The sequence below is a fragment of the Pleurodeles waltl genome, chromosome 5, assembly GCF_031143425.1.
Source record: "Pleurodeles waltl isolate 20211129_DDA chromosome 5, aPleWal1.hap1.20221129, whole genome shotgun sequence".
In the NCBI taxonomy this organism is placed as follows: Eukaryota; Metazoa; Chordata; class Amphibia; order Caudata; family Salamandridae; genus Pleurodeles; species Pleurodeles waltl.
The window spans coordinates 7,448,334-7,456,337 of record NC_090444.1 but is presented as its reverse complement, the minus strand read 5'-3'; positions in this window follow the sequence as shown (position 1 = coordinate 7,456,337).

Sequence of the window (8,004 nt, the reverse complement as noted above, 5' to 3'; positions counted from 1 at the left end):
TTTCAGGGTCCAACACTAGACATGCAGCGTATGGCCATTGTTTCGGGGCCTGTTCTATGATTCTATACAATCTGCTTATATCAAGCGTTGTGGATCTACCAGGGACAAGCCCATTCTAATTTATGTGTATTAGTCGGGGCAACTGAACTAGTAGTCTAGAGGCTCTGAGTTTGCTCAGTATTTTACAATCAGACCCAAGCATTGACAGGGGCGGTAAGAGGCCAGCTCCTGTGGGTCTTTCCCCAGCTTAGCAAGAGATATAATCAAGGATTCTCGCAGTGACTGGGGGAGCCTACCCTCTCGCAATGCCATCTGGTAAACCTCCAGTAGTTTAGGTGCTAGTAATGGTAAATAGCCTTTATAGAATTCGATGGGGTATCTGTTTATCGCTGGGTCTTCCCGGTGGCAGACGCCTGCTTCGCCTCGCTTATGTCCTGGGCCATCAAGGGTGCATTTAGAGCCTCTGCAGCACTGGTAATACCCAAAACTCCAGTCCCAGGACAGCCCTGAACATAGGTGTAAACCCAAACCATGAACACATAATCCCAAACAATGGGGCCTCCATTTTTCCCTATAGCGTGACCTGCAGGCACCCAGGAGTCAGGCGGAGGGGCTGGCTAGTCTGTGATAGTGCATTTGTGCTTTATCCATTGTATGTGTACGGCCTGACTCATATTACATGATGTGTTACTAAATGCTACAGCTCCCTTCAATCGCTTAATTACATTAGCCATTAGTCTTACTCAGCGGGGTGAGTAGTCCGATAGGCCAGGGGGAGGCCAGAGCACCATTTGTACTAAAAACAAGCTCTACCCTAAATTACCATATCGGCCTTCTGTGGTGTTACCACCAACAGGACTTCAGAAAGGATCTCACTGTCAGAGGCTTCAGATTCTGAGTCAGTTTCTTGTCTGTTCCTGAGCTGCAACGTGGCCTGTCCTTCGTCTTGCCACACTGCTGTTGCAGCGGACAGTGCTTACCTCTGTTCCAGTTGTGCCTGTGCCTCAACACAGATAGAAGAAAAGGTGCTCCACCCAGTCCCAAGCATCCGTGGGTTCAGTAAAGAAGAAGCTGACTCCATTAGCTATTATCTTGAGTCTAGCTGGCAACAGAAAGTAGTATGTGAGTCCAAATTGACATAGGAGTTTCTTGACCCTCACAAAGGAGGCCGGTTGACGCTGAACTGCAGCTGTGTAGTCTGGTAACAGGTAGACACAGGACTTTTCATACAGGCTTGGCGTCACCCAGCACGTTTTCTTCAGTATTGTTTTTCTGTCTCTGTAGTTGAGAAGGCAAATTAGTACTGGTCTGGGTGCAATTCCAACCGGTGACTTGCGAGCGGCACTCTCTGCGCACGTTCTATGATACAATGCGGGGATAAGGCCTCCTCTCCAATGCTTTGTGCCAGCCAAGACTTGAAGAATTGGATGGGGTCTGACCCTTTGGCACCCTCCGGGAACTCCCCCATGCAGATGTTATTCCGCCTGAACTGGCCCTCCGAATCCTCTCCTCTGCGCTCCAGTTCCTTAACCTTGTCCGTGAGAGACCTGACTGACTCTTCCATATTCGCCAGTGATGGTTGAAAGCCTCTGAGCTCACTCTCCGTGCTTGTCAAATCTTGCAGTTTTTTCTGATCTTCGCGGAGTAGACTGAACTCTGTTGCCACCGCATCCATTCTGTTTCACAGGTCTTGACCAGTGGCCTCAATGGCTTCCAGGATTTTGTCCAACTTGTCATCTTTTGTGATGACTTGCCTCTTAGTTTACTACAACTTTGCCACCAGGGCAGGAGTGTTTCTCAGTTTATGTTTAAACACTCACTTTTAATAAGTATATTACTAAAGCATGATGTGGTAGCACACCGGCATTTACAGACAGTAAATTTCTAAGAAATGTCCAAAAACCGTCCCACTAACTTGCAGCTTTACTGATAAAACTATATGGTGCATTAACAATAATCTGTGAAAATTAGGTTTCAGAAAACATTTATCATTTGCACATCACCATGTAAAGTGTTCTGACTTTTTTTCCATTCTATTAAAATATTTTTTTCATCACACAGAAGTACAAAATGGTCTTTCACAGCTACTGAAATATATTTTGAATTGTTTGTAAAGTTGAGTTAGTTATATAAATGTTGTGTTAGGAAAACCCGATACCAAATGCCTTTCATTTCACATAGGTCAGACAGTTCATCTTACAAAATTCCGGAACTCTGTAGTCACAAGGAAAAGTATTTCCATTGCAAGAAGACAAACTGACTTTTAACCTCTGTGTCTGAACAGGAAGCAAATGTGACAAGAACAGGACTTAAAGACATCTTAATTGCTAATTCAGTTTTTGGCTGAACAGAACACCTGTTCTTTGTCCACTCGCTAAAGGGTCGAGTTAAATCTAAATATAGCTCGACTTCTTAAAATAAAACTCGCCAATGCGAGTGGTCGAGTAGATCTTTCAAGCCCTGCTCCATCAATCCCAAGTAAGAAATACGTGGTCAGTCAGACCCTACGACAAAGGTTTGAGGCTACTGACTGACAGATCATAGGTGGGGAGACACTTAACCAGCAGGACAAATGCAGGAACAGGAAAAACCCAGATTATCCCCCAGAGAGCCAGCAACACCACAATGGTCTCATGAGATTGGCCCCAATAAAGCACATATGGCTGGAGGTGTGCCTGCGTTCCTAAAACACCATAAAGCCTGATGCCACACGAAGTTAGCAACAGTCAGCCAATCAGAACACAGCACACTGAGTACACGCAGTGATCAAGCGCTCCTCATGCCAGACATCTTATCACTTCTTCCACTGGCCCTCATTGTGTCCACGTAAGATCGAGACCCACCTGTATTCGCTATCAGGTGACTTGATTTACGGCTCTATGACTAGGCCCACAATCCTCTTTTTGAAATAAGATCTCTAAATTGCTTTATGATGCTCCAAAGACTGTAAATAATGCCGCTCTGAACAAATGTATTTTCAGACAGTCCTCAGACCCGCTTCCGTAACTGTGCTCCCAGCCGTAAAGTTTATTTAAACAACTGTTCTTGTTTTGCCAAACACCTCTCATCTTTAGTTTTTTCAAGGTAAAAACACATTCCAAAAACATTTTGGCAAGCCAGTCAGGACAGATTGGTTCTTCTGGCCCAACTGCAGCCGAAGGAAATAGACCCCATCTGAGCAGATTCACATCTGCGCAGCAAGGAATTTGAGCAGATGCCGCAATTGACTGAAATTGCTGCTGAAACCGTGAGGTGGAGGTCCATCCTGAAGCCATCAGTGGGTAAGAGACTACGGGGGTTATTCCAACTTTGGAGGAGGTGGTAATCCGTCCCAAAAGTGACGGTTATACCACCAGCCGTATTACAAGTTCCATAGGATATAATGGACTCTTAATACGGCTGGTGGTAAATCCGTCACTTTAACGTCACTTTTGGGACGGATTACCACCTCCTCCAAAGTTGGAATAACCCCCTACATCTGAACCTTAGTACCAGCATTTGGCAGACTAGGAAGAAGCACAAACATTTAATCTCCACGCCCTGCCTCTGACAAATGTGACATATTGATTATTTTATGTGTCCAAGCTGAGTAGTCGCAAGGTTGCCTTGGAAGCAATCCTGCGGAGGTCACGTTTATTCAATAGTCAGCACAGTAGGAAAGGTGAAGGTTGTTTAGTCGCTTGCACAGCTGGGCATGACACAGCTAGTATGCTTGACCCCTATGTGTGATAAAGGGGCAAGGCCTCACTGCTTCGACCACTGGGCGTGACACAGAAGGTACGCATAGGCTCTGGGTGTGACATAGGGCCAACACCACGATCTTATATTTTAGTCTAAAAGGATTTTCTTAGAACTGTCGGTTTATGAACACTGGTAGTATCTGAAAGAAGTGAGAGGTGTTATTCGCTTGGACCACTGGGCATTACACAGCTAGTACACATGATCCTTGAGTGTGACATAGGGTCTAATTTGGGCGTTAGGGAAAGTTTGGACCTTGCAGATCAGGTGTAGCTTGTGCTTGGCCAAGGAGGGCTTGAGGTTGTCGAGTTGTTCCTTCCTTTCTGTGTAAATTGTTGCTATTTTTGTCCCAGAGCCGATAATGACAGCCTATTGGGCACACTTAGTCCTGGGAACCACGCACATGTTGTGGGGCTGGTAAATTATTGCAACTGTGTTTTATGTTGAATGTTGTGTCTTGTTAATGATCCAGTATATATGAAGAAGTTGCCATTCCCATGAATCGTCAATTCCAGATCTGCTATTCCACTGCTAAAAATTGACAGTATTTTGAATTAATCTCTGCACTTTCATTCAGGGTGTGACCCTTCATATGCATCGTTGTTTTGTGTATTGTGAAACTGTTTTTGATGCCTCTTCGACTAAGGCTGAGCTTGTGGTAAAATAGTTATTGTTGGCATAATGCCATGTACATATTTCTCCACAATCAGAGTAGAATTTAAGATTATGTGATCTGAGAATTTAGAATACAGAGGTTGTTTAAAAGTTCCCAACTAAACCATGGAGTCACAATTAAGCCACAAACTAGATTCCCTGCACAGGTTAAAAAGCTAAACAAGTTTTACCGTAAATGACACTCACACTAAGGCACACGCCTTCCACTGGCCAGAGGGGGGGAAACCTTTGACAGTAACATAACAGTACACAAGGACACACATTCGGACCAAATAGGTAGGGCAAAAGAAGGCTAGAAGAGAGGCACTGCTGGAACTTAGGATCATTATCGAATGACTGTCCTGTCCCAGATCCCACAAACAAGGTAATCGTACCACCCCACCATATGCAGGAACGGAGGAGCTCTCTCTGCTGCTTGCCATCCCAGCCGTTCCTGCAACAGGCTACACCAATCTGCCGGTTGTCAAAGCCAGTAGGCCGCCACTTGGCAGCAAGGCATTAGATCTAGGACGGTGAGGCTATAAGACTGGCGGGCCTGGGTAATCCCAGCGTCTTCCCAGTTTGGTGCTAGAGTTACTTGAAATGCAACCCCCCATCTATCATATTCAACCCATCAAGCCCCAGTGGCACGGGAAGCATACACTCCAACCCGTCCAGTAGAAGGCTCACAGGTGACTGGGAGGTTCATAGAGGTTCTGGACAGTGATACCACTAATGTGGATGAAGATAAATGTCCCAGTCTTCCGGGGTCTGACATCAAGGGGGGAGCCACAGGGTATACTCCACTAGGGTTCAGGAAGCAGAAGAGACAAGAGGAGCCTGAAGGAGAATCAGAGGGAAGTCCTCTATCAGGAACCCTAATCTCACAAGATCATCAGCATCGGAGAGAGGCCGAACAGGAAATAAGAGATCAAGGTAGCCTAGTTCAAACCCACTTAAGACGTAGAAGCCACATGGCTCCTTTATGTGCGCATGAGGAGAGCAGCTGCAAAGAAGTCTGCCCCCCACCAAACTCGCGGGGTCAGACAAACTGACCCTCAGAGAAATAGTGACTAGAGAACAAGGCTTGGTCTTTGCGTGACCATTTTGCCACCTGTTAGCCTGCTGGACTGAAAGGAAGGGCCAGTATGATAGACCCTGGCCAGAGGAGGAATCCTTTGAATCAGAGCTCATGGCTGTCACAGAAGACTGCATTCGACATGGAGGGGGAGATTCCAAGAGGAACTTCCGCTAAATGCAGGATTGCTGAGAAGATGGGAGCATTACATGGGGGAGAAACCAGTTGAGGTCCCCTAAGTCAAAATATGCCCATAATTGCAAAAGGGCACGTCAGGGACCATCTATGTGCAAAAATTGATGAGCCTAGACCAGTCCCCGCAAAATCCGCATCCACAAAATCAAGCCCAGACGGACCCAAATGTACCTTACATTCAATCACAGGGAAATCAGTAAGTAATGCCACCACCACAAGGATCAGGTGGTTGTCTGAACAGATGGCAACTGCAGGCAGGGGACACCACGCAACAAGGACTGGGGCCACAACCACAGCAGGGAGGGGTGACTGTCTGGGTGGGCAATACATTTACACAATCGCAAAACTCAAATATGCAGTAAGTTCAAACCCCCAGTACAAAACCTCCATTTTATGCACATTTCAAAACTCACCTCAAAATAAAGATTAGTCACACAACATTAGGAGAAGACTCAAACCTTTACCTGCATTCAGGGCTGCTGTACGTTGTATTGTTCAAGAAGCCGCATTAGGGTCTGTCATTCTGGTGTCTGAGGGGACCTAGGCCCTACTCTGCTGCTGGTCCTCCAGGGTGGGGTTGGCTGGCCAAGCCCTGGGGGAGGGAAGTCTGACCAGGGGCAGGGTGGCTCCCCGAACCAGCAGTTAAGTGACCACCCCTCACCCAAGTCACTAGGATGGGTCCCAACTCAAAAGGACCCCATTCTTCACCTACCTTCAAGCCGATGAAGCACCTCTTTTGGTTAAAAAATGAGGCGATGTTCCAGTGTCGGAGCCAAGTCTCCAGCGCACTTAGGATGATGATAGCCTATAAAAGCTCCAAAGTCCATGTAACATATTCTGACAGATTGCAAGACACTGTAAGGCGCCACGTTTGAGGGGGAGAGGGTTCACCGAAAACCACCAGCCCTCTTGATCCATTACGCATATCAGGTGAATTTCAACACAGTTCTGGCCTTTGCACCGGACCCTCACCTAAGCGAAATGTTGCCTCTTCCTTTCCTCAGAGCTCGCCGGGTAATGTCCCTCCAAACAACAAGGGTAGCATAATGCTGGTCAAAGGCCCCTAACCACAAGTGAGGATGGCAGGCCCAAATATCCTGGGTCCGAGAGAGAGAGGTGGTTCCAGGAGGGAGTTCACAAATGCCTATCACAGCTGCACGCGGGAGATCCAGAAATAAAGCCCCACCGCCGGGCCTAGTGTTTAGCCACCTCACAAGGCCTAACACACTCTGTCCGGAGATGACTTCTAAGCTAGATCTCAGACATCAGCATGCCAGAATCATGGGGGACACGGAGCAGCTCTCCGGCCCCTTCGGTACATAACAGTAAGGACAGCAAATCATAATAAGATCAAGGGAAGCCCAAAAACCAGCAGAAAAAAATCCTCTAGAAAAAAGGCGTGGCTAGGACACCTGGCGCCACTAGGGAGAAATCACACCGTACGCCGCGTGCCAAAACTGGAGGGGTAGACACATTCCCTCACAGCAATATGCAATGGTTAAACACCCACTTGCGACACACCTCCTCTTCTACATTGCCCCACGTGTGCATAGGTCAAAAGACACCGATTGCATCGATAAATTACTTCTGCACACATTAGGGAAGGTAGGAGACTAGATGACTGACATGGCCCATAAAATAGCAGCCAAAGGATGAGATCACCCACACACTAAATGTCACTCCCTGCCGTGGTGAGGGGGGAAAGACAATGAACCATGAATAACGAACTACGCGGCCTATAAAGAAGCACCCACCACTATTTTAAAATAAGCTACCCCAATTGCGGCCACCTTCCGGTACTCCACTAAAATTGCATAAGTGAAAAACAGCCTACCCCAAAAAGAAAGGTGCTGGAAACCCCAAGGTTGATTTATGATGATAAATAATGATGCATGTTTTTCTAAACTAAACTACAAACCAAACCTTTTATGCAACAGGCCTGCAGTTGACCCCAAGGGCACCACCTTTACAAGAGCCCACCACCTCCTCAGTGACTACCTTCAGAACCCAAATAAGGCCCAAGTGTGCAAGTTTCAGACCACAGACTATGTTTTTTCTTACAGACATTTGCAAGTGAACTATTTCCAAACCCTTACCCAAGCAAAAGAAACCCTGATCGCCAGAACACTACAGATGTCTTCTTCGGAAATCATCCCAAGACCTGTAATGTTACAAAAGTTACGCATTGTAGTACCATTGTCTACCCTCCGTTTAGTATGGGTGTGGCCGCATCCATTGAAATCTGCCTAGTCAAATGGGGCCTATCCTGACATTTCTACAGGGTTTGCGTAGGGACCTCTCCCACATCACAATCATAGTGAACCCTACACTAGTATTCC